This window comes from Haemaphysalis longicornis, unplaced genomic scaffold (genome assembly GCF_048455015.1).
Source record: "Haemaphysalis longicornis isolate Haplotype H1 unplaced genomic scaffold, Haemaphysalis longicornis Haplotype H1 scaffold_1, whole genome shotgun sequence".
NCBI lineage: Eukaryota > Metazoa > Arthropoda > Arachnida > Ixodida > Ixodidae > Haemaphysalis > Haemaphysalis longicornis.
The window spans coordinates 192328724-192348970 of record NW_027526203.1 but is presented as its reverse complement, the minus strand read 5'-3'; the positions used below and the strand labels follow the sequence as shown (position 1 = coordinate 192348970).

The 20247-nt window shown below is 47.1% G+C and overlaps 1 long non-coding RNA gene across 2 annotated transcripts in view; it reads left to right on the top strand.

The window, feature by feature from the left end:
• Positions 1 to 19881, top strand: part of LOC144167699 (uncharacterized) — a 55662-nt gene extending 35781 nt beyond the window's left edge. For both annotated transcript variants that reach the window (XR_013322094.1, XR_013322095.1), the window contains 2 exons: positions 2198 to 2357; positions 19462 to 19881. This is a non-coding gene — a long non-coding RNA (uncharacterized LOC144167699). The remainder of the gene's footprint in view (positions 1 to 2197; positions 2358 to 19461) is intronic.
• Positions 19882 to 20247: the final 366 nt, after the last annotated feature.

Sequence of the window (20247 nt, the reverse complement as noted above, 5' to 3'; positions counted from 1 at the left end):
GTGGGATGCCAGGTAGCTGATTCCCTTCGAAACAATTGTTTTTGCCGTATAAATGTTGCGAGTACGCACGTGCTCACAAGAATGGAAGGTAGATAACTTTGGGTATAAAAACCTCAGCTCTAGTACGAGAACCTAGTCTTCGGTTTTTGAGACGGTTCTGAGGTCGATAGGATTCACGGCGCAGTGCACTTTATTTCTGGCATAGTTACTGAAATTGGGCGTCTCGTGCACAGCGTGCTTTGGTTGCAGCATTCATGCGCGCGTGGGTGCAAAAACTCCCATTCAGGAAAGGGGGGGGGGGAGGCATACCTTGCATATTGAATGCTTGCTTTTCTTCCGTTTTGTCCCGTTTTCTTCCCTTTTTATTGGAGGGCAAGGGAGTGTGCCGGTGCCATCAAAAGTAATTGGAACACGGTCTCGTAAATTTCTTCAGGAATTTCTTCTCCCGGAAACAGCCTGGCTGGATTGGTGTGCATTTAAAGCAGTTTCTCTATTAGAAAAAGCTACCTGTAAACCGGTATTGACTGCCATAAATCCAGTCAGCCAAATATTTTCTGATGTTCTCAAAGCCTTGTTCCAATTACTTATGACTGCACCTGTACACTAGAGAGATATGGTACTTCATCCCCTGTGTACCAAGCGAAATGAAGTGTCTGGCTTAACTTACATTGCATATAATTTACAAGGGAAGAGGACCACTGCATTTATGTGGACTGATAAGGATCCCTTGTAGTGCACCTGTGTGTGTTGCAGATACCAATATGTGTGGGGAACATTTGGCTGCTCATTGCTGAATGTGATTCAACTACAGAAATGTATTATGCCTGTGCTGTTAAAGACTTTGGTCTGTGCCCACATGAAAATTTTGCTGGCCATACCATTGCTGACGAGCTCGCGCAGAAATTGTCAGTTGTTTTTGTTGTGTTACATCGTAGCAAAACAACTGTAGTTGCTTTTTTTTTTTTTAATATTACACGTGCACATGAAGCGGTGAGCGCGCAAATAAGTGTCAAAGACGCAGAAAAACCAACTGCGCTGTCTTCAATTTTCCTCATTATGCACCCCTGGCATGGCCGCAATGACATAATTGTGGCCATGGCTGTCCTATTGGCTGTGGCTGGTTAACTTTGCGGCTTATTTCTCACATTTCCCGTGATGATCCACTGTTGCCGGTGCTGTGCAGCAACCTCTTCTATGCCTGAACCTGTCCAAACAGTTCTGGAATTTGGTGTTTGAGTGTGCGCAGAGTGATGAACTCAGTACTTCTGTTTCAACCAGATCGCTCGCCAACAAACGTTTATGGCTTTGAAAACGCCCTACCAACCTGAGCGCACGCTTGCAAGCAGGCACCAATGCCTGCTTTTTTGTTGCACCAGACCGGAAACAGACCCCTCCACGTTCTGAGGAAAAATAGAAAACTCCTCGGCCTGTGATAAATCAAAGGCTACCTAAGAGAACACCTTGACCCACACCTCTCTCCGGGAGAGAGGCACAGCCTTCGTCGCATAGTGCCCAGTCGAGCTGAGAGGGAACAAATATGCTTGATTTTTCATCTCGGGTAGCTTCAGTGATACATGACGGATTTTTATGATTCTTGCGGGAGGAGATTGCTGGGGCAATAAACTTAACCCCAAAATACATTCCTGATAGTCGGTGGTAAGTGCTGCAGGGCCTTTTAAAGGCCGAATTTTTGGGACTTTGTTGTTGTTATGGTGGCTGGAGCAAACCAAGCTTGGGAAGAGAAATTTGCAAGTACAAACGTGGCCAAATGAATGAATTCAAATCCCTGGTTTTAAACCCAGGGATTTGGATTCATTTATTGCCAACGGTTTGTTTGAATAGGTATAAGGACACCCTATGTCTTTTGGGCTTTGATGTAATTTGATGTGGATAAAAAACAAGAAAAGGTTGAACTCGCATGACAGGGTCACTGCTTCCGAGTAAATATTGCCTACCAGCGAAATTTAGTTTCCCTCTTGGCTACATTTTACAGTTTCGTGCCAACATGTCGAGGTGTAGCTAGCCTTCCCATGTGTAGGTTGACGTTCAGTGGTAGACCGCTAAACCAAAGCAGACAGCCTTCCCGCTTTTTTCCCCAAATGTATCCTGTAATAATTTTGCCTGCAAACTGGCAGCGTGGCCGATGCATTCAAACTTCTGTATAGCTTCTTTGAGCTTGTCCATCTTTCTGTGGCAGATTCATGGAGGTGCCAGCCAGCTATGCTGCACTGGTGGTCGAGCTGTTAAGCACAATGCATGGGCTGCAGGACCACCTGCCCTACGGGCTACTGGCCTACCCGAGGGTCTTCCCTGTTGTCCTCTCCAACAAGACGCCCTTCAAGCATTCCTGCCTTGAGGTATGTTTGATAGACTGCATGCTTCTACATTTGTTTAGGGTACACCAGCAGTGCTCTCCAGAAGCATGGTAGCAACATCTCTGCTTGGCTACGTGCAATACACATTTTACTGTGCACCCGGATCTGTTCTCTAGATAATGTGACTGATTCCCAAAAGGAAATGTTGTTCTGGTTTCTGTTGGTCCCAGTTGGGACCACTTCGATGTATTTTATTTGTCAGCAAATGCTACAGCTCTGGCACTCTTCCCATATTGTTTCTTTAGCGACTTAATTTCCTGGCATCTTGCACCCCCTAGGAAAAATTTTTATACAATGGCCATAACTACATCACTCCCATGATGTAGTTATATCAGAATGGCATTCATCTTTGCACAATAAGTGATGCAGGTAGTGTCTTTTTGTCATCAGGCATCCAGCACACGGCATAAGAGAACACTCATCCTCATAATTAAGATATCCGAAGCGGCGAGTCCTACCACGATGGGTCGTAGTGTGGCCGTGTTGACATACATCGAAGTTAGGCGGGCACAAAACACGTCTCCAACAAATCTCAATGCTGTGATGGAGATCCCTGAGATAAGGAACTGCACTGCATGACATTCTACCATATTCATTTTTAGCATACACACAATCTCACCGCACTTTGTAATGGTTGCCATTTGGCTACAGAGCAAAAAGTATTCATGGGTTGAGTGGCTAAACATGGTTTCCAGCATTGTTAGCACCGTCAACAAAAGATAACGTACTCTGCTTCACAATTTCGGCCGAAATTTTTTACCTGTTAAAAACGGACCAAACTTTTCATAATAGTAAATCAACATATTTGTTTCAATTCTTTCATTTTTATTTTTCATATCCTTCCCAAATAATGTACAGTGGAGTCCACCTATAACGATACCGTTTATTACAATACATCGAACCTTCCACTTTTGTATACGTTCTATGGTAAAATAAACCGCTTATTACAATGCTCCAGTGCCACGATATCGGATATAACAATTGGATCCGGTTACGACGTGCACCGAAAATACGAGCGCGCTCCGCGTTTAAGGCGTGCGTCGCGAGCCGCGGTGCACCTGACATCCCTTTTGCCCCTTAGAAAACGAGTCGACAGCGCTGCTTACGAGGAAGTAAGAGAAGGAGCGCCGTTAGCGCCGTTTTTCTTCCGAACCCCGCTCACGAACTCGCACTGACACGCCAATCGCTTGCGCGTTCGCTTACGTTCGCTCCATGGTCAGGCGCAGACCGCTTTGAAGTTGACTGCGTGCCTCTTCAACTGCCTCCGTTTTTCCGTCAGGGTCATTGTTTTCGAAACGTGCGGGTGCCTCACTGAAGAGGCGATTGTTGCATGGATACGTGGTGGGGACAGCGGGGACAGTGATACTGTGAAAACGCGGTTGAGCAGCCCGTTCAGGTAGGGTCTTCGCAGGAGGCCCAACGCATGATACGTACAGTCCCTCAGGGACCTCGTTTCCACCAAGGACCTTTCGCTCAGCTAGGTGAAGCACCTATAGATAGCTCTTGAAAAAGATGTCCTTCTGCTTTGCGGGAAGCAAACAAAGCCCACCGACTACGGTATCTTTTCTGCAAATAGGTAGTAGCACGACCTTGCTTGCATGTGAATAAAAACGTTTTGATGTCTTTCGTCTTTTTTTTTTTTGCACAGCCCGCTTATAACAATTATTGGTTATAGCAATGGGTTTTCCTTGGCACTTGGATATTGTTATTAGTGGACTAGACTGTAAATAAACATGAGACTTAATATTGTGTTTCTTTTTCGCATTGTTGAAAAGCGAGGGTCCTATGCCTTTGCACCGATTTTTTTTTTCTCCTATGTACCTCAGGAAAGATCCGAAGAAACTCATGTAAAGAAAGTACACTTGTATAAGAACTGGCTCTATTTGTATTAGGTCAATGGATTCTCATTGAAAAGCAATAAATCTCATACATGTGTCTAAGAGGCTCTTAGAGCCTACACCACTAAAACCAAACTGTATTGAAAACACGCTTCTATAAATTTTTCTTGCTAGGGTTGGTAAAGAGCCATTGGAAACACCATGGTTCACATAACACACACTGCATCGAAAACGCCGTTACACAAAGAAGTGCAGTCAAGCAGTCAGCTGCTAGCATTCCTTCCTTGTTTAATGAGCAGCAACTGCACACAACTGAAACTGCATACAACATAAGTTTTGAGGCCATGGTTGCCTGTCCTGGGAGGCTCCTTTCCGCGCTGCTTGACAGCGTCGTTTGGCGGCACCGCGACAACCGCGCCGATATAGTGCCGACAAGTGGAAGGCAGAGACTGCCTAAGTCGCCTGCCTGTATACTTTTTTGAACCCTGCCATATTCTTCAACCTATTTTTGGCTAACAGCGAGGCTGTTCATAACAAGACTTATCTTGAAGGATGCCCCGTGTGAATCGCAGTGTGAAATGTGTATGCTGCCTTGCTTCTGAGGCTTGACGCAAACTCCACTTGTGGATTCACAGAAGGGCAGGAAACAGTCGCATATACTGGTTTAAAAGAAAAAAAGAAACTTGTGAAATGCTCACCAAAAAAAAAAAAAAAAAAAAAGAGACTACGCCTTTGTGGGCTTGAACTACCGACCTTCAAAAGCAAAGTCTGATGCATAAACCACTGAGCCATCCCAGCAGCGGGGCAAGTTGCGCGAACTTGGCATACAATGCCTGGCCATCTGTGTGTGTGTGTGTGTGTGTAGTTTTTGTCGTTTTTTTCAGATATTCTGGCTGAGATAACGTTTGTTCATCATGAGCCGATCTTGCAGTTAAAGGGAAGGTGAAGCGGTTTTAGAATTAAAAGAAAAGTTGACTAGCAGCAAGTACACATTGAATAGTTCATGTGTAATTGCGAAATATTTTCGCAATACATGCAATAGAAGCGGCGCAATGAGCAAACAAAAGTGGCCCGATGCCCCACCCCCATCTCGCCGCGCGATGCCAGAAGACCGAAGAGCGCGGGCGAAAACCGGCTGAAAAACGTCATACCTAAACTTCCGGCCGCATCGGCCGCCTCGGCCATGCTCTTTTCGCCGTGTTTCCTTGTGAATGATACTTGTTGTTGTTGTGGTTGATAGCACTCATTTGTACAATTTTCGTGTTCAAAAAGTATGCACAAACGCCAAACGAGGCATACGTTATCATGCCGTATTCCTAAACAGAATAATGCCACGCCGGGATGCTTGATAACATACGGAAGCGACAGCCGAGGTGGCTGTGCTTGATGGCAGAGAATATACTACACTACGTTAAATACTTTGTAAACCGCTCCAATGCGTTTTTTTTTTTTTTTTGATGCGACGGACGTGAATGTTCACATTAGATTCTAGATTTAGGAAGGATGTTAAATACTGCTGTACTTTGGTCGGGGATGTTTCGTTGCATTCCAGAAACCAAGTCACATTTGTTCAGGAAATACTTGTTTCGTTAAACGCGTCGGTTTTCTTTCCTTATGGGCTCAGGACAGTGTTCAAAAAAACAATTTTTTGGCGAAACTAAAACAAGGGGCCAATCCTGATAGCAGTTCTCTCCCGGCTAAGAGGTAAACAGTATTCCTACAAAGTAAAAGAACCAAGACAACCAGATTACTTATTTTGCAAGTGTACATGTCACGATAAGGTGATGTTTGTCTGGAATTTAAAAAAAAAAACACCACTCCGAACCATCACCGTGCCATAATTTGTGTTGACTGCGGGGGCCTAATTTTTTGCCCAAGATTCCGTGTGGCATGCATATTATAACCTGGCAAGCACTTGTTGTCACTGAACCTCAAGTGTGCTCCAATGATAGTCGGTGATATATATATAATGATGATACTAAAAAAATTAGGAGCGAAGAGTAAATATACGGCCTCTGTCCGACTAGCGCGGTAAATGCTTACATCTAGAAATGCTGAAACAGGCCAACGATTCATTATCACAAACGTTTGGTGATTGTTACCTAAAGTAACGTAACTACAACGTAACTGCCTTGTCCGACTGGTCTGTTAATTATAACGAGGTGGCCGTAATATTGTAGCAGAATGCGCAACGCACAAGCGAAAATCAAGCCCTACTACAGCCAATAATGCTGAGCAGGCACTAGTATGCTGCAGTGTTTTCAGAATAAATGCATGTGAAGCAGTAAGACGCCACTCATCGAAGTGCAGCTAGCAATCGCGGCGGCGCCGTAGCGCCGCTGCCGAAATTGCACGCGCGTGTCGGTCTGTGTACGGGGATGAGTAACGGGGCTGGGGTGGGCGACAACGAACAAAGGAAATGCGGAAGCAGAGTCTGCTTGTTGGTTTCCGTGTACCGGCAAGATGTGTCTCGCGTATACGTTTACAGCGCATGAACGCTATTTTTTCGCGCACTGCACGTACGTGCTTTTCGCTGGTAGATTGTTTATAAAACGCCCATTAATCTTCGGCATAAATGGTTTTGTGTATAATAAGAAACAGTTAAGGCAGTACCTAATATTAACATAAGGTATAAAATCCCCCTATGCTGGTTGCCTCATTCAAAAATATTTTGATGGAGCCCACTAGTCGACGTCACAGTCACTGCTTTGGGGTTCTCTGTCGTGTAAAGCAAATTTAAGCTCCAAGATAATTGAACCAACAGCACGGGAAATTATAAAAGAAACTTCCAGTCATGTGCGAAAATTAAACTGCAAGCTAAATTGCCGCAACGGCAACCATGCGATCGTTCGCAATGCTTCCGACAACCCGCGCGGCCGAAGGGTGTCCTCCTTTGAAAAACGGGGCCGCGCTTTTTGCAAGATAAATGCCACTTGGACTCATGTACGATGAATTTCAATGTGATATTCGGAATCAGCGCGCAAGAAACTATATAACTGTTAATCTAACTCAATTTGTTTGGAAAGCGCTTCAGCTTCCCTTTAAACCTCGTCATGATAATACTACAAGAAATTAAGCCAGAACTCCCTCATTTAACTCATAAAAAGCTATCGCACAGTCTCAATATTCCTGACGCAGGCCAAGGAACAGTTGTCTGTTAACAGCTTTCCAACTAAAATAGCTTGGCTGAACTTGTCTCCTGGCAGCCGATTGCTGATAGAGAAAAAAAAAAAAAAGAGGTGTGGTTGCTTTTTTGGGGAAGGGAACGGGCTTTTCAGTTCGAAAGCACGTCCCCTAACGTCGAGACACTCAAGCTGGACTGTAAACACCAAATCTGCCGCCCGCTTTGCGATGCTCTCCGACAACGCCACTTCTGGCGTCGACGCTGATATTCACCGAGCATAGACATTGTCATATGGAGCGCAGGCGAACGATTCGGCATGCACAGTAGCGAAGCATGCAGACGCCGGATGTCGGGCGATGCTGAGAGCATAGAAAGTGGCTCATTACAATACGGCTTGAAAAGGGACACGGTACTCAAGCACTGCAAGCGGGTAGCAGTGTATGCCCTTGTTACTATCTGCGGTGAAGTTTTGCGCTTCCTTTAAGGAAGAAAATACGAACTAAACCATTATTTAGGCTCGTTTGGTTGATACAATGATACAGTCAAACCCGGATATATCGAACTCGCAAAAAACAGTCATTAGTTCGATATATCGTATAATTCGATATATAATGTTTAAAGAATTTGACAATGCACAGAACGTACCTCATCACTAACTGTTGTTTACTTGCAAGATACATGCTCCGCGGGCACACTAGCGCGAGAAATAGTCTCCGATCTTCTTTTGCTTCATCATTTTCGAAGCATTGTTGAGCACACACTTTTCAACATTGTCAAGTGACTCGAAACAGCTGAGCCCACAGCCTTCTATTGCCGCGCAGTGGCGGCGAAGAACGCTCAGCGCGAGAAGAGCATCGGAACATGGGGGCGGGGCGGAACTCGTCGAGTCCTCACAGTTGAACACAGATGAACAAGGCGTACCGATGCGTCGTCAACCGCGAAAACACGAAAAGGGAAGCATGCGTAGAAGCGAGGGGAGAGAGAGCCCGCCGCGCGAGACTGGCGAGACAGCGGGAGAGTGTGGTCCAACCACTATTTCCAGGGGGTGGCTGTCAGAGCGAGCGAGAGCGCGAGCGCTTGGGCTAAGTGATTTTTCAAACTGGGGGAGGAGGCGTAGGCAGCTCGCCCAGCTGCCGCGCGGGAAAGCCAACTTCGGGGGCAATCTTGCGCTGCCGAAGTTCGATATATAGGTTGCAGCTGCCTTTTTTGTTCGATGTAGCCGTACTTTTTGCTATATATTCTCCCGGTAACATTATAGTGCACAATAATTGTTCGATATATGGGATAATTCGATGTAAACGGGTTCGATATAGTCGGGTTTGACTGTATATACAAAATATTGCAAGCCTAGCCAATCGTAGGGTGCATAGGGTCTCCATGTTGTGTCGTCATATCCGAAGGCTTTGGGTGTGATGTAGGCTGTGCCGCATTTGCTTGTATTTGTAGACATAAATATTAAGAAACCTTATTTGTGCACCTATCTTGATAAAACTTTTTGCGTCTGTATCTGAATGACACGAAGAACTGGTGTAGGGCCAGAAAAGTACCTGTAAAAAAAGCACTGCAGGGGTTTTTTGAACCAGTGTATCTTTATTAGTTCTTATTAGACTCGTACAAACTAACAGCTCTGAAGTCTATTAGCACTCTATTAGTCCTATTAGGCTAATACATCTAATACAAAAAGCTTTTTAAACTGATACAAGTTTGTATAGGGCTGATACAAGCTTCTATTAGAACTTTTGTTAGGGAAGGCAGATGGCTTCAGCATCTATAGTAGACGCTGAGTTTTTGAGGGACGCCCATGAACTTTCTGCAGAAGAAAAATTTCCAAACTTGCCACATATGTAGAAGTGACACCGTAGGCTGGAGGGTTTTTTTTGGCCACACTTGGAAGAAATGCGCTGAGTTGAAGTTCCCATGCAGCTAGGGCTTTTGTGATGCACATTGCTATGTGATGTGTGACTGGTTGCTTTGTTGGTCAGCAAACGATGTTTTATTCACTGAGAAATTAATCAATTTAAGCTAAAATTGTCATTCTCCCGCCAAATCGTGTGTTTCATGACATCTGCGATGACGTAATCAGGACAGTCCTTCAAGCGACCGTTAGTGCGCTGTTTAGTCTGCAGTGGACTGCGGAACGCCGCCTTGTTTGCTGTCACTCCTCCTAGATGGCGCCACCATACTGTGCAGGAGCCCTGTCCGCCTTTGCTTTGTTTCTGACCATATTTGCACCTGGCTTGTTTTTGTTAGAGTAGGTAGTAATCGTTTGTGAAACATTGGGTAGCTAAACAAACAGGGTCATGTAAGACAATGTCGCTTACGCCAATCGGCCAGTGTCGTGTGAGACAACTTGAAAGTGCCGGACTGCTGTGCAGCTGTAACAAGCATAGTGCGCGCAGTGGCAACAGCAGTACACACTGGTGCTTCTATGTTTACATGTACTTTCGTAACTTCCATTGTTTTAGTAATGTAATTTACTGGCTTAGTAACATAATTGACTGGCCTAGTTGGTATTCCTTTATGTACAGTTGAGCGCAAAAACAGCCCAAAATAGCCTATTCTGCAAGCTTATAAGCCCTGCCTAACTTGAGTTTGCTTTTGCCGGCCTCAGCCAATCGCGCAGCTGTGCATATTACGTCTTAGGTTCCAGTGCAGGAAATGAGCTGGTGAGTCGCATGGCCATTTCCTTTTTTTCCTAATTATATGGCTTATTTGAGTGAAGTTTATGTTAAAAGTGGTGTCAGTATAATTCTAACGAGGCAATTTTCGAATGAACCCAGCTTGTGCACCCAGCTTGTGTCTTCGAATGAACCCAGCTTGTGTCTGCGTGGCCCCTTTAATCTGTAGGCTGCTCACTGGCAAGCAGACCTTGCAGTGCCCCGCGCGGGGCACCTTGATCAATCTTGGTGACGGTGTTGGTGAAACCGCAGACCCCAAGCCCCCATACTCACGCTGTAACCGACCGTGGTAATGAGTTTTAGGGTGAAGGGTAGAAACCTCTAACGGTGGCCGTCGGAGCCTTGATCAAGCTCCAGCCGATGGGCTCCCTGCCTGTCTACCAGGCAGGGAGCTCCGGGACCTCTTTGACTACCAGGGTAACGTCAAAGGAGAAAGTACCCCCGTCTCCCTGCTTTTATACATGCTGTATGGTATTTCCTCAAACCCCCCCTCCAATGATTGGCCTCCCAAAAGAGGCCGCACCGAAGTATTTGCTAAAGAGAAGGCAGAACATTTCTATAAACATCTTGTAGTTTATTCCACAGGGGACACCCCTGTTGGCAAGAAGTCGGTCATTCTTTTGGCCAAATGCATTGAGTCTGTTGTCGGCGCAGACTATGATGCTAAGAAGCTTTCATCCGGTGACCTACTTGTTCAAGTAAAAAGAAATACCGTATTTACTCGCATAATCCTCGCACTTTTTTTTTCGGAAAAGTCAATGCAAAGTTAGGGGTGCGAGAATTATGCGGGGAAAAAAAATTTCCGGTGCACAGTGTTGTCAATTTGCCTTATGCCAATCCCGCTAAATGTAGCGGTCGTTTTTTGTATATGTAAGCTCAGTGTTGCCAACAGCAGCTATTTCTTTTTATTTATTATTTACAACGTAAACAGTCTCCCGTCGATCAGCGATCATGAAATTGCCGCCTTTGCTTTCTGGCGCGCGCCCTATCTTGTCGTCGTATGTGCGTCATGTGCGTGCCCTACTCCAGTAATGCACGCTGAAGTCGGTGACGCCGAAGTGCCTGCCTGCGGCACGGTTGCCGTGTTCGATCGCGTACTCTTTCGCTTTCACTTTGAAAGCGGCAGTGTAGCTGGCGTTCCTCCCCATGGCGAAGCGGCACCAAGCACAAAACAAAGAGATCAAAAAGTTCTCAAAATGGCAGCGAGCTATCCACCACTGACGCGAGTGACTCACTGACTGCTGCCGCTCAACGACGGGACCACGACGGCGACACGACGACACGACAGCGGGCTGCGCGAACACCGTCTAGTTAGGGCGCCTGTTAGGGAGTAGCCATGCAGGTTGTTAGGGCGCCTGGATGGCCTTGGATACACAGCGCTCCCCGCCGAACGGAGAGGCGGCGGGGGAGGGCGCACATTGGAGAGCGCGTGCGCCATGCGGGTTTCGCGAGCAGGCAACTTTCGCCGCTGCAAAGTTGGGGGTGCGAGGATTATGCGAGGAACCAAAAAATCCAAGTTTTGGTGGCTCACATTAGGGGTGCGAGGATTACGCGAGTGCGAGGATTACGCGAGTAAATACGGTACATCCACTGCAGAAACTCTGGCCCTGGTATTTGTTTTTCTTGGAGAGCCTTTCGGTTTAATCATATGCAAATGTCGTTTCAAATTGCGCGCCATCAGCCGTAAAGGGTTCGCACAACATCCGACAGAGTGCGGCGAGTGTACTGGCCAGTAGGAAGACGCATTGAAACATCCCCCTCGCGAGGGGCACGATCAAATGCAGAGCATTTCCGGGGGCGCACGACGTTAAGTAGTTTGCGTTACGTTAATGTTGTTGCACTTGTGGCAACTGCTGACGAGAGAGCGCTCGTCAGCAGTAATTTGAATGAGTCAACGATATAAGGCGCGTTCATAGCCTCGCATTCTGTGTCGGCTTTGTGGCGCAGTGGTTAGAGTACCTTGTACATTGCGTTCCGACCGCAGGGTAGAGGGATCGAAACCTGGCGCCGGATAGTGTTTCTTTTTTTAAATGCAGAGCATTTCAGTAACTCACGATGTCACCCGCGTTGGCGTCCGTAGTCCGCACCGTCGTTGTCCTTACTATACTATCCGACTATCCGACCTACTATCCGACTACTACTACTATCCGACTATCCGACGCCAGGTTTCGATCCCTCGACCCTGCGGGTGGAACGCTATGTACATTGTGCTGTAACCACTGCGCCACAAAGCCGACACAGAAGCGGACGCTATATACGGGCCTTATATCGTTGACTCATTCAAATTACTGATTACTGCTGACGAGCGCTCTCTCGTCAGCAGTTGCCACAAGTGCAACAACATTAACGTAACGCAAACTACTCAACGTCGTGCGCCCCCGGAAATGCTCGGCATTTGATCGTGCCCCTCGCGAGGAGGATGTTTCACTGCGGCTTCCTACTGGCCAGTACACTCGTCGCCATCTGTCGGATGTTGTGCGAACCCTTTGCGGCTGATGGCGCGCGATTTGAAATTTATGTACACTTTTTAAATGCAGAGCATTTCAGTAACTCACGATGTCACCCGCGTTGGCGTCCGTGGTCCGCATCGCTCCCCCTACACTATATAAAAAAATAATACCTTCCGGCGCCAGGTTTCGATCCCACGACTCTGCGGGCGGAACGCAAGGTACACGGCGCTCTACCGACTGCTCCACAAAGCCGACACGGAATGGAAGGTTACGCATGCGCCTTATATCCTTGACTCTTTCAACCATCGGCCACAGGTGCGCCCTCTCCCCCGCGTCCTCCTCGCCTTCTCTCCTCTCGCAACACCCTCTCTCGCCGCGTTCGGTTCGGGCGCACAACAAGTTGGGACGTGCGCAACACCCTCTCTCGCCGCGTTGGGTTCGCATCACGCGTTCGTGTGGTGGCGCGATTTCGGCGCTATAACACTCTCTCGCGAAGAGCATTGGATTGGATTCGATTGGATTGGCTTGGCTTGGATTGGATTTGGATTGGGTTGGATTAAAGTGGATTGTGTTGGATTGTGTTGCGTCATAGCCGCGCCACATTGCGTCATAGCCGCTCCACGTTGCGTAATAGCCGCGGCAGGTGGTTCACGGCACGTTTCACCATCGACTTCATCGACAATGTCTACGCTGGAAGACAACAATTACAACAACAACAACAATTAATACGTAGTCCATAAGACTTGCAGGCGCGCCCCCCGCGGAAATGCTCTGCATTTGATCGTGCCCCTCGCGAGGGGGATGTTTTATATAGTAGGGAGGGGTGCGGTGCGGACTACGGACGCCAACGCGGGTGACATCGTGAGTTGCTCTGCATTTAAAAATCAAAGTGAAAACCTCCTGAAACAGACCACGTTGGCTGACCTGGCTGTTACTGTGACTCTACGTAGAACCCTTAACTCCTCTCCAGGTGTAATCTCAGAAAAGGAATTACAGTCTGAGACAGAGGTGGAACTTCTTCAGGCGCTTCAACCTGAAGGAGTAACCTCTGTCAAACGGATTGTAATCCATAGAGCAAATGAAGAACTTCCAACAAAGCATCTTGTCCTAACATTTGATTTCACAACCCCACCCGAAAAGGTTAAAGTGGGCTTCCTAAGCTGCAATGTATGACCATATGTCCCTAATCCCAGGTGATGCTTTAAATGCCAATGATACGGCCATGGAACTCTATCATGTCGAGGAAAGCTGACTTGTCCTAAATGTTCAGAGTCTGACCATTCGTCGGATGACTGTCGAAACAGCACAGTGAAATGCCCGAATTGCAGTGGCCCACACGCTGCTTATTCACGAACCTGCCCAAAATTCAAAGCAGAAAAAGAAATTCTACAAATGAAAGTAACAGAAAACATCACCTTTGCTGAGGCCCGCCAAAAGCACAAGCTGCTTTGGGCCACAACTTATGCAGACGCTGCCCGCCGGGGGCTGGGGCGGCGTTTGGTCAGCACAGCGACACAGTGCAGCCTTGCTGCTGATGTGTTGCTGTCCCAGCCCTCAGCTGAGCAGCCACCTGCTGCCTCTACAAAACCTGTAGAGGCTGCGGGGCCCCGTCTCTTGCCAGACTGCCTTCGGTAGTCCAGCGTTGTCAGGAATCGCCCAGTGTGGCGACTCCAGTCAATGTGGCGATTGTGATCGCCACTGGGAGCTCTGCCACTCTCACTGTTTCCTCCCCACCAGCCCTAGAGACACCTGAGGGCATGGAGATGGAGACGGGAGGGCCCACAGCAGCGCCCATCCAGACTCCACCGCCTGCCCCACCCGCGGCGCAGGCAAAGAACACCCGAAAGGGTACCAAGTCAAGGGGGCCCAGTCCGCTGGGCACCCCCTTGCCTTCAGATGACGACATGGACGTCGAGCCCTTCCGGCTTTCATCGCAGCGGAAGGAACAGGCTGTGACGTCCAGGTCAGTAGAGAAGGCCAGAAAACCCCTTCCAAGAGTCCAAGCCCCGAAAGACCCTACATAAATAGTCACACTCCAGTAGCTCCGAACACATCATAATGAGAAGGGAAAACATAATACAATGGAACTGCAGAGGCCTTCTGAATAATCTTGACGATGTATACGAAATACTAAATGCTTATCAGCCAAGTGTAATGTGTGTTCAGGAAACACATTTGAATTCTAAACACACAAATTTCTTGAATAGTTACCTGATATACAGAAAGGACAGGGATGGCTGCACACACTCTTCTGGCGGTGTGGCCATAATCGCCCGGAAATCCTTAGCATGCCACCCTGTCACTCTGAACACTGTCCTTGAGGCTGTGGCAATTCGAACAATAATATTTAATAGGTTGATAACGGTATGCTTCATATACATTCCTCCTGATGTTGCACTTTCAAGCTCTGACTTCGAGGTGCTGGTTGACCAGCTGCCCGAACCATACATTCTTACAGGCGACCTTAATGCTCACAACTCTCTTTGGGGCTCTTCTCGCACGGATGCCCGAGGTCGCCTGATAGAGAAATTCCTTACATCTTCAGGAGCATGCCTTTTCAACAATAAACAGCCTACATACCATAACATAGGACACAACACACACTCATATCTTGACTTGGCGATTGGCTCCGCAGTTCTCTTTCCTCTTCTCGAGTGGGGTGTGGGCACTGACCCTTATGGCAGTGACCACTTCCCCACCTCACTAACATATATAGGTAAAGGCCCATGCAGTCCATCTTCCCAAAACAGGTTCAATGAAGCAAGAGCTAACTGGAATACATTTACAGAGACATCCAAACTACACCACACATCCATTGGACACCTACAGGTTGAAGAAGCTACCCAACTCCTCACGGCGCATACCTCGACGCCGCTGAAAAGTCCATTCCCACTGCCTTTGGTGCCCCGCGCAACCAGAGGAGGCCGTGGTGGAATGAGGCTTGTAGGCGAGCGCGAGAGGCCCAGAACAAGGCGTGGGGTATCCTCCGTCGGTACCCCACGTCGGGTAATCTCATTTTGTTGAAACGGGCCAAGGCGTTCGGTAAACGTGTGCACCGTGATGCAAAACGAGAGAGTTGGCGTACATTCATAACATCAATTAACTCCTACACAGACACACAAAAAGTATGGACACGTATACGCAAACTCAAAGGACAACAGACACACAGCCTGCCCCTGGTCTGTACAACAGGGGACACACTGGAAGACCAGGCTAACACACTCGCACAACACTTCCAACACGTGTCGAGCTCAGCACACTACACAAACACTTTCATGAAACACAAAACATCTGTAGAAAAGAAGTCCCTGCGTGATAACAACAAGTCGCACACTTCTTACAATTCTCCTTTTTCAATTCATGTGCTGAAGGCAGCCCTGACCACATGTAAGCCATCAGCTCTCGGTGCAGACAAAATCACATACACCATGATTCAACAGCTACACTCAGACACCCTTGAAACACTTCTACATCTATACAATAACATATGGCTTTCGGGGCACATTCCTCGCTCTTGGAGGGAGGCCATAGTAGTGGCTTTCCTGAAAGAAGGGAAGGACCCTTCCTCTCCTGCCAGTTACCGGCCCATTGCTTTGACAAGCTGCCTGTGCAAGCTCCTCGAGAAGATGATAAACCGTAGGCTCGTGTACTTTCTTGAGTACAATGGTCTTCTCGAGAGCTGCCAGGCAGGCTTCCAGGCAGGCCGATCCACAAACGATCAATTAGTTGCACTGGAATCCTACATTAAGGATTCCTTTATACACAAACAGTACTGCATGACCGTATTTTTTGATATCGAGAAAGCTTATGATACGGCATGGCGTTATGGCATTCTTGCAGACCTAAAATCCTATGGTGTAACAGGTAACATGCTGAACACTCTTTCCAGTTACCTGTCTGAACGAACATTTCGTGTCAGAGTCGGTTCGGCACTCTCAAACGTTCACGTGCAGGAGAATGGCGTGCCTCGAGGTGGCGTATTGAGCTGCACCTTGTTTATAGTTAAGATGAACTCTCTCCGAAAGGCACTGCCGCCAACCATATCCTGCTTGATGTATGTAGATGACGTTCAAATATCTTTCAAATCATGTAACATATCCATTTGTGAACGTCAGGCCCAGCTTGGGGTAAACAAACTTTCCCGTTGGGCAGATGAAAATGGATTTAAACTTAATCTTTCTAAAAGTACCTGCGTTGTATTCTCAAAAAGGCGGGGCATCCTGCCCGATCCCAACGTAAAACTCTTTGGTGACTGAATTCCAGTAAAAAGAGAACACAAGTTTTTGGGTGTGGTGTTTGACGAGAAACTCACATTCATCCCTCACATAAAACGACTCAAACAAAAATGTCTCAAAACAATGAATATTCTGAAAGTCTTATCTCACCAATCATACGGTGCAGACAAACAACTTTTGCTTTGACTTTATGCCGTGTTGGTGGGGTCACGGTTGGACTATGGAAGTGTTGTGTATGGGTCAGCCACAAAAACAGCACTTAAAATGCTCGACCCAGTGCTTCACTTGGGGCTTCGCCTGTCTTGTGGGGCATTCCGTACCAGTCCTGTCCACAGTCTTTATGCTGAGTGTGACAAATGGTGCTTAGCGTACCAGCGAATTTATGTTGATCTTCTATATGCCTCCAAAATCTCATCAATGAATAACCATCCCTTTAAACCGGTTTTTAATGATACGTCCACAACTAAACTCTTTTTAAACCGCCCATCACATCAATTTCTGTTCCCTTCTCGCAGAGAGTGAGGGACGAGGTGACTACTATTCATGAGGTCTCCTTCTTAAACACATTCAAATCATCTCACACTGATATTGTAGCACCATGGCATCTCCGTCCTGTGTCATGTTATCTGTCTTTCATACGATACAATAAGAACAAGACACCAAGTGGGATTTTGCAGCATTTCATGTATCTGCAGGATAAATACAGGGCTGCAGAGTTTTTCAGCGATGCATCTAAAACGTTCACTGCGGTGTCTTGTGCTTTATGGACCCAATTTTGAAGCATACAGAACCGTCAATGTTAATGCAAGTATTTTTACGGCAGAAGCATATGGCATTTTTCTGGTTGTAAGTCAGATAGTTGAACATCATATTCCTAAATCCGTCATCTATACAGATTCGCTAAGCGTCGTCCATGCATTGTCATCCGGAAAGTAATCGAAAAACCTTGTCTTGAAATCACTTATGGTGGCGTATTCTTCAAACCTTGAGGTGACTGTGTGTTGGGTGCCAGGCCACTCTGGCATCAGCGGAAATGAACTGGCGGATGAAATGGCCGCCAATGCTGCACTCCGAAACACAGTAAACATAACAACACTACCTTACACAGACCTCAAGCCACACATAAGACAACAACTCCGTAAAACTTGGCAAGCAGACTGGAGCGAACAGACAGACAACAAACTACATGTCATAAAACCACACTTGGGACAATACACTACTGACTCACACAACTGGCACATTGAAGTTACCTTAGCTAGATTACGGATAGGCCATACACATGTAACGCACTCGCACCTGCTCACGGGATCTCCAAGACCCCTGTGTAGCAGGTGTGGGGAGGGCCTATCCGTAGTCCACATACTCGTACAATGCAAGGCACTTGACACAACACGACACAAACACTTCAGAGAACTCTACAGACAACATATTCTCCTACACCCATCGTTGTTTCTGGGTGACGATGCCATTGTTTCTGTGAAGCGCATGTTTAAGTATTTGTCAGACGCTAAGATTTTAAACCTCATTTCCTATCATGCATAATCAAATCTGGCCCTATACACCAGCCATCACCATTATTTTTATTGATCTTACTATGTCCGGTTTAAAAGTTTTATACCTACCTTTTGTGGTAATCACTTCTTTACATTTTAAATAACTTCTCTGGCGCTGTTTGCCCTTGTTGGCCTTGCGCCATTAAACACCAACCATCATCATCATCAGATGTTGCAGTGTCTTGTGATCCTGCTTCCCCACCCGCATGCATGCGTGTACAGTATAGGACAGCAGAGGCTTGCTGATGCGAATGAGACGTGTCGCATTGCCAGTGTCACTTTTCAATGAAAACTTCTAACGCCCCCTTCTGGCGAACTTTCCAAGGGATGGAACATGGGAGGTAACACCTGCCTCTGGCTGCCAAAGGTTGCTTATGTCACTGGGGTATGTACCAAAAATTTCGCCACCAGAGCAACGAGTGTTTGTTCTGTTTTATTATGTGACAGCTGTTTGGAATCTTCTGCCTTTACCAACATCCCTCCCAGCACATGTGGAATAGCTTTTGTTGCCTTCTGATGCTGAGTGGATCGGCCAGGCTTTCACCATGGCAGAGTCGCTTGCGGCAGTGGAATCTGCCAAAGGAAAAACTCCACTGTGGTTCAGACACTATACCCTACGGGGTTTTCAGGGACTTGGGCAATGATGTACACTATTCCGTGTGAGGCTTTCAAGAATTTCAGCAATGATGGGCTCACTCAACTCCTCAATACCATAAATGAGGCACAGCTGAGTGGTGTCATTCCTGCAAGCTGGAAAGCAGTGCAGGTTGTCCCTATTCCAAAACCTGGCAAAACTGGCAACGGTTCTAGAAAAATTTCAGCAAATCTCCCTTATGCGATTGCATTGCAAGCTTGCAGAGGAATTGCTAGCACTCTGTTCTGGGGGTGGCTTTAACAGCATTACCACCCACCCAAACAGGCTTTTGCCCATCCCTGGACCGATGCACCCTTATAATTAACATTTTAGCAGCATGAGCCTGCAAATACAAGCCATCCTAGCAATAGACATAAAAAGAGAATTTGGATATACACTTTAGACTGCTTACATGTGGGAATCTTACCGCAGTAGATTTTATTTCAAGCTATATGATCCTCTATGTCTAATGGTAGGTCTGTTGTGATTGTCATTTTCTGTTGCGACGATGTCATCTGTTGCGATGTGTCACCTTCTGTTGTGTCATCTGTGGTGATTGTGTGATCTGTTGCAGTTTCTGCATCGTCACTGACTACCCTGCTAGGGCTGGGTGATGCTACCCTCCTACTAACAAGACAGAAATGCCTCTGGCGCCACAGACATGCTCTTGTCCCCCCATGTGCTATCACCCTCCCCTAAGTTTTGCCCGTGCCAAAGAAGTAGGAGCACTCGGGTGGCAGTGGCCAACTGGCGGGACCTGCCAACGGCCTCACTGTTGATGTGTTTTTACGACCACTGGTGCCCCAAGTTTGTCATCACGGCCGTGCAGAAGCTGACCTCCACCACTCACTGTGGTCCTGCCTCATTTTGTGTCCGATGAGAATACGACACCTTCAGGGACAGGCGTCTGCGTAGATGACACAACTACCTACATTGCGAACCTCTCCATATTTATCTGATCATTCCTCGTCATCATCTGATCATAAGCGTCCATTTATGCCCTGTTGCAAAATAAATGCTTGAAAACCATGTTGCCGTGAGTCAAGTTGTCTTTTAGCAACGGAGTATTGGCACACTTGGATGCCGCAAGAAACTGGAGAGAGAGAAAGCTCTTTAATGACCTGACAAGGTGAACCAATACTGCAGTAAGGTTCACTTCACTCTCGCCTAGAATTCACGTCTCACCGAGGCAGCTACGGCACACTTGAGCGCTGTAGCGGACGACACAACGTGCGACCTCTAGGATCCCCTGCACCTGCCCCATTTCAATTCAGTGTGAAGCCGTTCTGGCTGAATGGGCGTGTCTGTGGGGCATGGACCAATTTGTTGATTTTCACATTTCATGCTCCCACTGGTTGTA